Raw genomic sequence first — 12297 nt, forward strand, 5'->3', positions numbered from 1 at the left:
ATTAGCAGGAGGTTTCCTTGCCCATGTTTGACCTGATGCCATGAGATTCTAGGGGTCCAGAGTCAATGCTGAGGACTCCCAGGACCACTCCTTCCTGACTATATCACTGTACCACCACTTCTGATGAATGGTGGTGGAGGAGTCTGGGACATTGGCTGTAAGGTGTGCTTTGGTGAGTATGACCATGTTAGATTGTTGTTTGACTAGTCTGTGGATCAGCTTTCCCAATTTTAACACAAGTCCCCAGGTGTTAGGGAAGACCACCCTGCAGAGTGTGAGTTTATTGATGCTCGATGGTCTGTCCAGTTTATTATTTTCTGTAGCTGTTTGATACAACTGAGTGGCCATTTCAGAGGGCAGTAAAGAGTCAGCCACATTGCTGTGGGTCTGGAGTCGCATGTAGGCCAGACTGGGTAAGAATGGCAGATTTCCTTCCCTGAAGGATATTAGTGAACCCGTTGGGTTTTTAGGACGATTCAGTAGTTTCATGATCATTACTGACACTGGCTTTTTATTCCATATTTGTTAATTGAGTTTAAATTCCACCAGCTGCCATGGTGGTATTTGAACTCCTACCTCTGGACCTACCTCTGGAAAGGCGTCTGCTGCTATGTCCAGACTGGCCAAGAGAGTATGGGAAAATGACGCACTGACACGGAACACAAAAGTCCTAGCGTATCAAGCCTGTGTCCTCAGTACCTTGCTATATGGCAGTGAGGCCTGGACAACGTACGTCAGCCAAGAGCGACGTCTCAATTCATTCCATTTTCGCTGCCTCCGGAGAATCCTTGGCATCAGGTGCCAGGATCGTATCTCCAACGCAGAAGTCCTCGAGGCAGCCAACATCCCCAGCATATACACCCTACTGAGCCAGCGGCACTTGAGATGGCTTGGCCATGTGAGCCGCATGGAAGATGGCAGGATCCCCAAGGACGCATTGTACAGTGAGCTCGTCACTGGTACCAGACCCACCGGCCGTCCATGTCTCTGCTTTAAAGATGTCTGCAAACGTGACACGAAGTCCTGTGACATTGACCACAAGTCGTGGGAGTCAGTTGCCATTGATCACCAGAGCTGGCAGACAGTCATAAAGGCAGGGCTAAAGAGTGGTGAGTCGAAGAGACTTAGCAGTTGGCAGGAAAAAAGACAGAAGTGCAAGGGGAGAGCCAACTGTGTAACAGCGCCGACAATCAATATTATCTGCAGCACTTGTGGAAAAGTCTGTCACTCTAGTATTGGCCTTTATAGCCACTCCAGGCGCTGTTTCACAAACCACTGACCACCTCCAGTCACTTACCCATTGTCTCTCGAGACAAGGAAGCCAAAGAAGAAGACCTCTGGACCATTAGTCTGGGCCTCTGGACTAGTAGTCCAGTAACATTAACAGTCTGCTCCCATTCCAGCATGAGATACTAGAAAAGATTATCAAAAGCTCGGTCAAAGTAGTAGGTTTTTAGAAGTATCTTGAAGGAGGAAAGAGGCGGGGAGTTTTAGGGAAGGAATGCAAGAGTTTAGTGCCTTGGCAGCTGAAAGCATGGCCCCTATAGTGAATTGATTACAATCAAGATCACTGAAGGCCAGAATTACAGGAGCACATTTATCTCAGAAGGTAATGGGGCTAGAGGAGATTACAGAGAACGGGAGGGCTCATATCATGAAAGGATTTGAAAGTAAGGATTTTAAAATCGTGGCATTGCTTGACCGGGAGCCAAAAGGAATTGGTGCAAGTTAGGATACGGGCAGCAGAGTTTTGGAGACAAAGTTTACAGATGGAAGAATGTGGGAGTCCAGCTAGGATTGCATTGGAATTGTCATGTCCAGAGGTAAAAAAGGCATGGATGCAATATCAGCAGCAGATGAGCTGAGGCAGAGACAGAGTTGGACAAAATTATGGATATAGAAATTGGTGGTCTTAGTGATGGTGTGGATATGTGGTTGGAAACTCATCTTGTGGTCAAATATGACACCAAGGTTATGAACAGTCTGGTTCAGCCTTAAGACAGTGTCATGCCCACTAAAGACATATCATATTGTTAACTTTTTAGTTTAGTTTAGTTTAGAGATACAGCACTGAAACAGGCCCTTCAGCCCACCAAGTTTGTACTGACCATCAACCACCCATTTATACTAATCCTACACTAATTTCATATTCCTACCACATCCCCACCTGTCCCTATATTTCCCTACCACCTACCTATTACTAGGGGCAATTTATAATGGCCAATTAACCTATCAATCAGCAAGTCAGCATCTGGGAGGAAACCAGAGCACCCGGAGGGAACCCACGCAGACACAGGGAGAACTTGCAAACTCCACACAGGCAGTACCCAGAATTGAACCCGGGTCGCTGGAGCTGTGAGGCTGCGGTGCTAACCACTGCGCCACTGTGCTGCCCTGTGGACTCTTTGAAATTGACAATACCTATAAAAAAAAGTGAACAATGAACTGTACATATGGCTGCCAAAGGTCAGATGACTTGGCCTGTGTATTCAAACACTGCTTCACTGTCTCAAAGGAACAAAAAAAGATATGTTCAGACTATGAGGTGCTAATTACACACATTCTGAAACCAACAAGAGACATTCCTGAATTGAATGGGTTTCTTCTGAAACAATGAAGATGTAAAGTAGCTACATCATAACCGAATGGTACTCATCCAGACATTAATAGATAACCACAGATTCCAAATCCTGGTCCATTGTGAGGTTACATCAGGGGAGAAGGCCATGTGTCAATAAACAGAAATGCTAATGTGATGGATTTTGACCTTAAAAGGTAGCCTTCTGGAGAGAGAGGTGAGATCACAGCATCATCACCGAAAGCCAGAGGTTGTGAATAGATCCAACCAGGGAAGAAGAAGCCCTGCTGCTAATTCCACACCTCAACTTACTGCAGCGGAGAACTTAAAGTGACCGCTCCTCCAATATGAAGTCTTAGCCACCAGATATCTACAACAAGTTCAAGACTATAGGCCTGCACCTTTAAAGGAGACTATCCTCTTTAGAAGATTCAACAAATTTACGCGAACCATGAACACCTACCTCACTTTAAACCCTTTTGCTCTCTATCTATTTTTATGTACATGTGTATGAGTGAATGTGCTACAAACATTTTGGGGAAGGAATATTGTTTATTAAATAGTTAATCTTCTGTTTTTAACCTACAAGAAAACTTGTTATTTGTCTGTTTATTTGACTCTTAAAAAAAAACATTCAGGGCTAACTCATTTTTATAAACAAAACACAATTGCAGTCAGTTGGAGGTGAACAGTGGGAGCCACCCACACCCCTTATCATCTATCCGTAATAACAGCTGCCAGAGAGAGGGATGGAGTTGGAAATGGAAATGGAGATGGAACTTGTTGCAGGGACCGAAGACAATTCTTTGGTCTTCCTAATATTTAATTGGAGGAAATTTCTACTTACCTAAATACTGGATGTTGGATAAGCAGTCTGATAATTTAGAGACAGTAGAGGGGGTTACATGAGGTAGAGCTGGGTGTAGTCCGTGTATATGCGGAAACTGACGATGTGCTTTTGGATGATGTTGCCGAAAGGCAGTATGTAGATGAGAAGCAGGAGGGGCCAAGGATGGATCTTTAGGATGCACCAGGGTAAGTGGTATGGGAGCAGGAAGAGAAACCATTGCAGGTGATCGTCTGTGTACGATTAGATAATGGAACCAGGCTAGTGCAGTCCCACCCAACTGGAACATGGTGGAGAGGTGTTAGAGGAGGATGGCATGATCAACTGTGTCAAAGGCTGCAGACAGGTCGAGAAGGACGAGGAGGAATAGGTTACATTTGTTAGTCACACAGGTTGTCATCGTGACTTTGGTAGGTGTTATATCGGTACTATGACAGGGTCGGAAACATGATTTGAGGAATTCAAACATGGAGTTCTGGGAAAGATAGGCATGAATTTGGGAGGTAACGTGTTCAAAGACTTTAGGAAGGAAAGGGAGATTGGAGATGGGGTCATAGTTTGCATGACAGAGGGGGTCAAGGGTTTTTTTGAGGAAGGGGTGATGATGGCAGATTTAAAAGATGGAGACAGTACATAAAGAGAGAGAACTGTTATCAATATTAGATAACAGGGGAGCCAGGAAGAGAAGTTGGATGGTCAGCAATTTAGTGGGAATAGGGTTGAGGAAGCACGAGGGGTGTCTCATGGACAAGATGAGTTCGGAGAGAGCATGAGGGGAGATGGGAGAGAAACTACAGACTATATGAGTTCAGGGCTAGGCTGGGAGGAACCTTAGAGGAAGTTTAACCTGGTGGGGAATGGAAAGAAGTGGGAGAGGCAGCTGATAAGATGGTCTCAATTTTAGTGACAAAGAAATCTATGAGTTCCTTCCGCTTGTTGGAGGTGAGGGTGGAGGAAATAGGTGAGAGAAGAGTTTAAGAAGATGGTTTCCCTAGAGAAAAGGGGTCACCTTTGGCAGATGAGAGCATGACCCGATACCGTTTTATGTGGTGCAGCCAGATCTGGCGGTGAACGGCTAAACCACTTGTCTGCCATATCTGTTCAAGTCTGTGTCATTTGAACTTAAGGGAGTGGAGATGAGGGCTGTACCAGGGGAATGGCCAGAGTGAGAGAGAGGAATGGGACTATGGTATCAATACTGGAGAAGAGGGTGTGGTTGAGCAAATCCATCACTGCAGAAATGTCGTGGTGTCCCTTTAGATAAGAAAAATGCAATTATTTATGGAAGGTGAGAGAAGCCAGGAAATTATAGACCGGGTAGTCTAACATTTATTGTGGCAAAGCTATTGGAATATATAATAAAGGACAAATGACCTGAGCACTTAGAGAAATTTGAGCTGATTAGAGTGAGACAACATGGATTTGTAAAGAGTAGGTTATGGTTAATAACCTAATTAGTTACTTTATCAAATAATTCAAAGTAGCAAACAGGGAAATTGCTATGGATGCAGTTTATATGGACTTCCAGAATGTATTCAATAAGCTTCCACATAAGAGATGGTTAGCTAAAATTAAAGCTCTTGGAATTGAAGGGAATATTATGGGCAACAAATGCTGGCCTTGCTAGCAACGTCCACATCCCATGAAACAAATTTTAAAAATTTTAAAAATACCCATTATCTCTACTCTCTGTCTTCTAAGGCCTAAATTGGAAGGACATGACGTGACTAGTGGTATCCCGGAAGGGCCTGTGCTGGGGCCTCAACTGTTCATTATATTCATAAAAATCATAGCTGACACTACCGTGCACTATTGAGGGTGTGCTGAACTGTCAATATTTATCACTCAACCAATGTCAATTAAACAAATTATCTGATCATTATCACATTTTGGTTTGTGGGATCTTGCTGTGTTTCCAAAATTACAACAGTGACTACACTTCAAAATCACTTCATTAGCTGTAAAGCGTTTTGGGACGTCTTGGGGTCATGAAACAAAGATGACACAAAGGTAGGTAGGAAAGTAAGTTGTGAAGAGGACATAAGGAGGCTACAAAGAGATATAGATAGGTTAAGTGAGTGGGCAAAGATCTGGCAAATGGAGTATAATGTGGGAAAATGTGAAATTGTCCATTTTGGCAGGAAGAATAAAAAAGAAGCATATTATCTAAATGGTGAGAGATTGCAGAGCTCTGAGATGCAGAGGGATCTGGGTGTCCTAATGCATGAATTGCAAAAGGTTAGTGTGCAGGTACAGCAAGTAATTAGGAAAGCTAATAGAATTTTATCATTTATTGTGAGGGTATCAAGCCTGTGTCCTCAGTACCTTGCTCTATGGCAGCGAGGCCTGGACAACGTATGTCAGCCAAGAGCAACGTCTCAATTCATTCCATCTTCGCTGCCTCCGGAGAATACTTGGCATCAGGTGGCAGGACCGTATCTCCAATACAGAAGTCCTCGAGGCGTCCAACATCCCCAGCTTATACACACTACTGAGTCAGCGGCGCTTGAGATGGCTTGGCCACGTGAGTCACATGGAAGATGGCAGGATCCCCAAAGACACATTGTACAGCGAGCTCGCCACCGGTATCAGACCAACCGGCCGTCCATGTCTCCGCTTTAAAGATGTCTGCAAACGCGACATGAAGTCCTGTGACATTGATCACAAGTCGTGGGAGTCAGTTGCCAGCGTTCGCCAGAGCTGGCAGGCAGCCATAAAGGCGGGGCTAAAGTGTGGTGAGTTGAAGAGACTTAGCAGTTGGCAGGAAAAAAGACAGAGGCGCAAGGGGAGAGCCAACTGTGTAACAGCCCCGACAAACAAATTTTTCTGCAGCACCTGTGGAAGAGCCTGTCACTCTAGAATTGGCCTTTATAGCCACTCCAGGCACTGCTCCACACACCACTGACCACCTCCAGGCGCTTACCCATTGTCTCTCGAGATAAGGAGGCCAAAGAAGAATTGTGAGGGGATTTGAATACAAAAGTAGGGAGGTTATGCTTCAGCTATACAGGGCATTGGTGAGACCACATCTGGAGTATTGTGTACAGTACTGGTCTCCTTATTTAAGGAAGGATGCAAATTCATTGGAAGTAGTTCAGAGAAGGTTTACTAGACTAATACCAGAAATGGGCGGGCTGTCTTATGAGGAAAGGTTGGCCAGGCTCAGCTTGTATCCGCTGGAGTTTAGAAGAGTAAGAGGCGACTTGACTGAAACATAAAATTCTGAAGGGTCTTGACGGGGTGGATGTGGAAAGGATGTTTCCCCTTGTGGTAGAATCTAGAACTAGGGGTCACTGTTTAAAAATAAGTGGTCGCCCATTTATGTCAAAGATGAGGAGAAATGTTTTCTCTCAGAGGGTCGTGAGTCTTTGGAATTCTCTTCCTGTAAAGGCAGTGGAAGCAGAGACTTTGAATATTTTTAAGGCGGAGGTAGATAGATTCTTGATAAGCAAGGGGGTGAAAGGTTATTGGGGGTAGATGGAAATGTGGAGTTGAGGTTACAAATCCGATCAGCCATGATCTTATTGAAAAGTGGAGCAGGCTAAGGGGCTGAGTGGCCTACCCCTGCTCCTAATTTATATGTTCATATGTTCAAAAGGCACTATATAAATTCAAGTCTTTTTTAATGACTTGGAGAACAGTACAGAGCCATATATCCAAGATTGTCAATGACATGAAGATAGATGGCATAGTAGGTGGAGTAGATAGGAGTATAAAATTATAGAGAGACATTGAAAAATCAAAGGAGTGAGCAAAACTGTGGCAGATGGATTTTAACGCAGGTGAGTGTGAGGTCATCCATTTAGGACCAAAAAAGGATCGTTCTGAGTATTATGTAAATGGTGAAAAGCTAGGAATGGTGGAGGTTCAAAGGTCACTAAAATGTTGTGGTCTGATACAAAAAATAATCAAAATGGAATGGTTGGCATCCTTCCATCTACTAAAGATGATGGACACGCAGCAAACAATCCGTGGTGCAACTTTGCTGATGGCTGTGAAGGCTAATTGTTGAGCTGCCAAGTGACACTGTGAGCTGTTTTTGACATTGGCGCCTATTGACAAGCTGTACCAACTGGTCATCGTGGTAGTGCACACCAGTTCACAGGATGTGTCGCCATTTCTCTCTTTCGCCAGCTAGTGACTCCCAGGTGCGATAGTCGACATTTAGGGCCTCCACATCACACTTGAAATCATCCTTGAAGCAGAGCTTTGGGCGCCCCATTGGTTGTCCGACCCCGGCGACATCACCATACAGAAGGTCCTTGAGCATACGACCATCTCCCATCCTGCGGACGTGTCCAATCCACCAAAACTGCCTCTGTTTGATTAGTGCCAACACACTTGGGAGCTCTGCCTTTGCGAGGACATTCGCATTTGTGATTTTGTCCTGCTAGAATATACCCATAATGCACTGCAGACAGCAAAGATGGGAATTACTGAGCTTTTCCTGGTAGCTGTAAGTCACCCATGTTTCACAGCCAGACAGCAAGGTTCTGAGAACACAGGCCTTATAAACGATCAGCTTAGTCCTAAAGGTCAGCTTGGTGTTATCCCACGCCCGTTTTGCAAATCGGCCAAGGTGGCAGCTGCTTTCCCTATGAGTGTACCAAGCTCTGCATCAAGGGACAGATTGTCTTTCACCGTGGACCCAAGATAGCAGAATTTGCTAACTACTTCCAGTGGGGTGTTATTTAGTGTGATCAGGGGCAGAGTTGCAACACCTTGTCCCATCACTATGGTTTTCTTGATGCTTATTATCAAGGAGAACAAGTTACAGGAATGGGAGAGACAGTCCATGAGTCTTTGTAGCTGAGTTTCCGTGTGAGCAACTAACGCAGCATCATCAGCGTAGAGGAGTTCTCTGATCAGGATGTGATGTGTTTTTGTTTCACTTTCAGCCTTGATAGATTGCAGAGCTTGCCATCTGACCTAGTGTGCAAATAGGCTCCTTCCATATCTGGAGGGAAGGCGAAGGTCAGGAGCATGGAGAAGATTTTTCTGCTTCAGCCTATTCCTGGCCAGAAAATCACTCGCGTGCACTGAGTTCACTCCTAAGCGGCCTCGTCATCGCAGACTGACTACCTGGGCGTAGTAGCTGGAGGGTTCAGGGTATGGAGAAGACAACCTGGAGATGGGAAGCAGCGACCTGCAGCTTCTCCCTTCGCGCATGTGGAGGACAAGATCACACCTACCTTTGTGCTGATTGATTCCTGCCGGTTGGTTTCTTCAACATTAACAACAACAACAAGAGCTAATGGCTAAGGGAGGAAACCCAACAAAATCTGGAGTGGAATCCCATTAGGCGGTTCATGTTTCCTTCAAGTTAGCACCTTCTGGCAACTCCTGCAACCGACTGGGCTCCAGACGTACAGGCTTTCATCTTTCCTCTGGACACCGGCCTACGAGGTTAAGAGGGGTTGCAGATACTGGGCAAGTCTGCACCTCCTAAAACCATGCCTAAGCTACGCAGCAAACAAAGAAAGGTAACCTTTCGGCTTGGAAGGTGGATTGTGAGGACTATGTGTCCTGGAATGAACAGCGACCCACACTCCACAGCCAGTGTACGCCCTGATTGACCATGAGCTACACAAGCTTGGTGTCGACATTGCCGCTCTACAAGAATCCAGATTAACCAACACAGGCTCCACTCGGAGGCTAATTACACCTTCTAGTTGCATGGAAAGAGCACTGAAGATTGCCGTGAGCATGCTGTCGGCTTCGCAGTGAGTAACAGGCTGACATAATGAATTGAACCACCAGTAGCAACCTCAGAGCACCTCATCTCCCTGTGGTTATCATTTGATGGAGGCACAATTAACATCATATGCATCTCCGCACCAACTCTGAATGCCAGCATCTCAGATAAAGAGAATTTCTATGACTCCCTAAGGTGACATTCTGAGGAACATCCCAAATGGCGAGACGCTATTCAATCAAAACAGAATATTAGCTTTTATATCTAGAAGGTTAGAATATAAAGGGAAGAGGTTTTGTTACAGCTATACAAAGCCCTGGGTAGATGACATCTGGAGTGTTGTGTACAGTTCTGAGTACTGTACCTTCGAAAGGATATATTAGCCTTGGAAAAAGTGAATTGCAGATTCACCAGAATGTTACCAGGGCTCCAAGGGTTAAATTACGATTCAAGATTACATAAACTAGGCTTGCATACCCTGAAATATAGAAGGTTAAGAGGGGATTTGTTTGAGGTTTCCAGGATTTAGAAAGGAATTCATTTGTTAGATCAAAACTTTTTCCACTGGTGGGCGAGTCTAGGACAAGGGGGCCTAACCTTAAAATTAAAGCCAGGCCTTTCAGGAGAGAAGTTAGGAAAAACGTCTTCACATGTGGAGTAGTAGAAGAGTGGAATTTGAGATGGATAGATTATTGCTAGCTAAGGATATTGAGGGGTATGGAACCAAAGTGAGATGGAGTTAGGATACAGATCAGCCTTGATCTCATTGAATGATAGAAAAAGCTTGAGGGGCTGAATGGCCTACTCCTGTTCCTATGTTCATTTGTTCTCGCAATTTTTTAACAGTTATTTAACATGAGAAGGCACCCTTACCTCTCAAAGCCTTTCCATTATCTACAAAGCTCAGATCAGGATTATAATAGAATACTCACCCTGAGAGTAACATTTCAGTTATAACCGAAGACAACCTGACTTTAAATCAAACAGTAATGGTTATCTTTTATTCATTCACAGAATATGGGCGTTGCTGGCAAGGCTAGCATTTATTGCCCATCAGCTTGCGAGGCTTTTCAGAGGGCAGTTAAGAATCGATCACATTGGTGTGAGTCTCGAGTGACATATAGGCCAGATGGGGTAAGGACTGCAGACTTCCTTTCCTAAAGGGAATTAGTGAACCAGTTGGGTTTTTACAAAAATCTGGTAGTTACATGCTTACTATGACTGACACTAGCTAACCTTTTATTTATTAACTGAATGTGACACTCCCAGCTGTCATGGTGGATTTTGAATTTATGTCTCTGGATCATTATTTTAGGCCTCTGGATTACTAGTCCAGTAACAGAGACACTATGCTACCGTTTTCTAAACAGTAATGGTTATAGAAATGAACATAAGATTTTCATGAATGAGAAAAGGATACTTTATATACTAAACTCATTGCGAAATACTGTGCTATAATACTGCCATCAGGCTAATTTACAAAGGACAAATTCACCAAAAGAGCAACTGTTTTCCTTAAGAATCATTTTAATCACAGCTTTGTCAATTAGTTTTCCTGGCTGGGAACTTGCTTAGCTTTCGCTCAGTTTTTTTGTCTAATTGTACAGTTGAGATCAGGAACATGGGAGGAAAACTTGGTTTTCGAGCTCAGGGATTATGACGCAGGATCACCCCACGCCCCGTCCCGTTGAGACAGGCAGCACGCAAACTTTGTTCTGCCTCCTCATTTATATAATTTCAGCATGCAGCCCAGCATGAAACGCGCTGCTGACTGGCAGCACACTCAACAGGAGGCCTGGCAGTGTGTGCAGCTAGCATGATGAACGCCTAGCCTGCACCTCTTAAAGGCAGCCTGTTCTCTTCAAAAGGAATTGCACTTATTCAACAGAAGCTGCTACAGACTCTGTGGAAGACTTAGTTAGAAGGAAACGCACAGCAAATAGAGCAACAGGCAAGAGAGAGGACACCCAGGTTTTCTGATGTGGCACCAGAGGCATTAATCCAGCAGGTGGAAAAGAAGAGAGATGCCATTTTTCCACAGGGGGTCAGGAGGCCCTCAAGGACCACACTAAGAAGGGAATGGGAGCAGGTGGCCAGAGAGGTCAATTCCCAGAGTCTGGCCCCGAGAACCTAGCTGCACCGGCGCAAGATGTTCATTGACCTCACGTGGGTGGTGCAGGTCCGTGAATGCATCTTCACATGACACCTCCTACTCCCAACACCACCAACATCTCACGCTGTTCAATGCACCACACACCCGTCACTCACCCACCAACAATCTCTCGCAATCAGAGATCATACTTAACTTTCAGATACTCCACATCACCCTCACACGCCTATCACTGCTGCCAGCCTCACACCCACTTCTCACTGCCTCTACATACTTCCAGTTCTTCATCTGTTCCAGGCACATTGCAAACAAATTGCAACACACTCTTCCCCATTCTGTTGCAGGACAAAGTGGCCCATAACTGTAGGGAGCAGCGAGGTCAGGCACATCTGCATCACCCAAATCCTACAAAGGAGAATATGCACCGCATTATGTGGCTGGCTGTGACAGAGGCCATTGCATCCGGCATCACCAAGAACATTCAGGATGACGGTAATGTTCCTGCCTTATGCCTTTTCTCAAAACCCACTTCACCCTCTTGCTGATATCTGGCATGAAGTGCAAGCTGCAGATGGTGTGACCATAGACCTTTTACTTTCCATCCCAATCATCCCCTTCTGCATTTCTGCTTTCAGCCACCCAAGAACTGCTACCTGGCCAGTTACTGCAGCCTCATGAGGAAGGGCGAGAGCTACATCAGGCCTCCAATGAAGAAGCATTGTCACTTGATCTGCCAGCAGCTCAGATGTGGTGAGTCACCAGGCACGAGTAGGCTGCAGCCAAGGAAAGGATAGTTCGTGTGCCCCATGCCTCCTCGCAGCCTCCCCTTCCTGGCAAGGTGGCCTCCAAATGCCTGGTGGCAAGGGCTGTGCCCTCATGATAGCGAGGTTGTGGAGGATGCAGCAGACCAGCACAAACTTGGACACCACTCTGGTGAGTACTGGAGGGTACCCCCGAGCAGTCCAGGTAGCGGGACCGTTGCTTCAGGATGCCGATGGTTTATCCATGATGTTCCTTGTTGCTGCATGGCTCTTGTTATGGGCACACTGTTCTTGCGTGGTTAAGTG

The sequence above is a fragment of the Heterodontus francisci genome, chromosome 30 (assembly GCF_036365525.1).
Source record: "Heterodontus francisci isolate sHetFra1 chromosome 30, sHetFra1.hap1, whole genome shotgun sequence".
NCBI lineage: Eukaryota > Metazoa > Chordata > Chondrichthyes > Heterodontiformes > Heterodontidae > Heterodontus > Heterodontus francisci.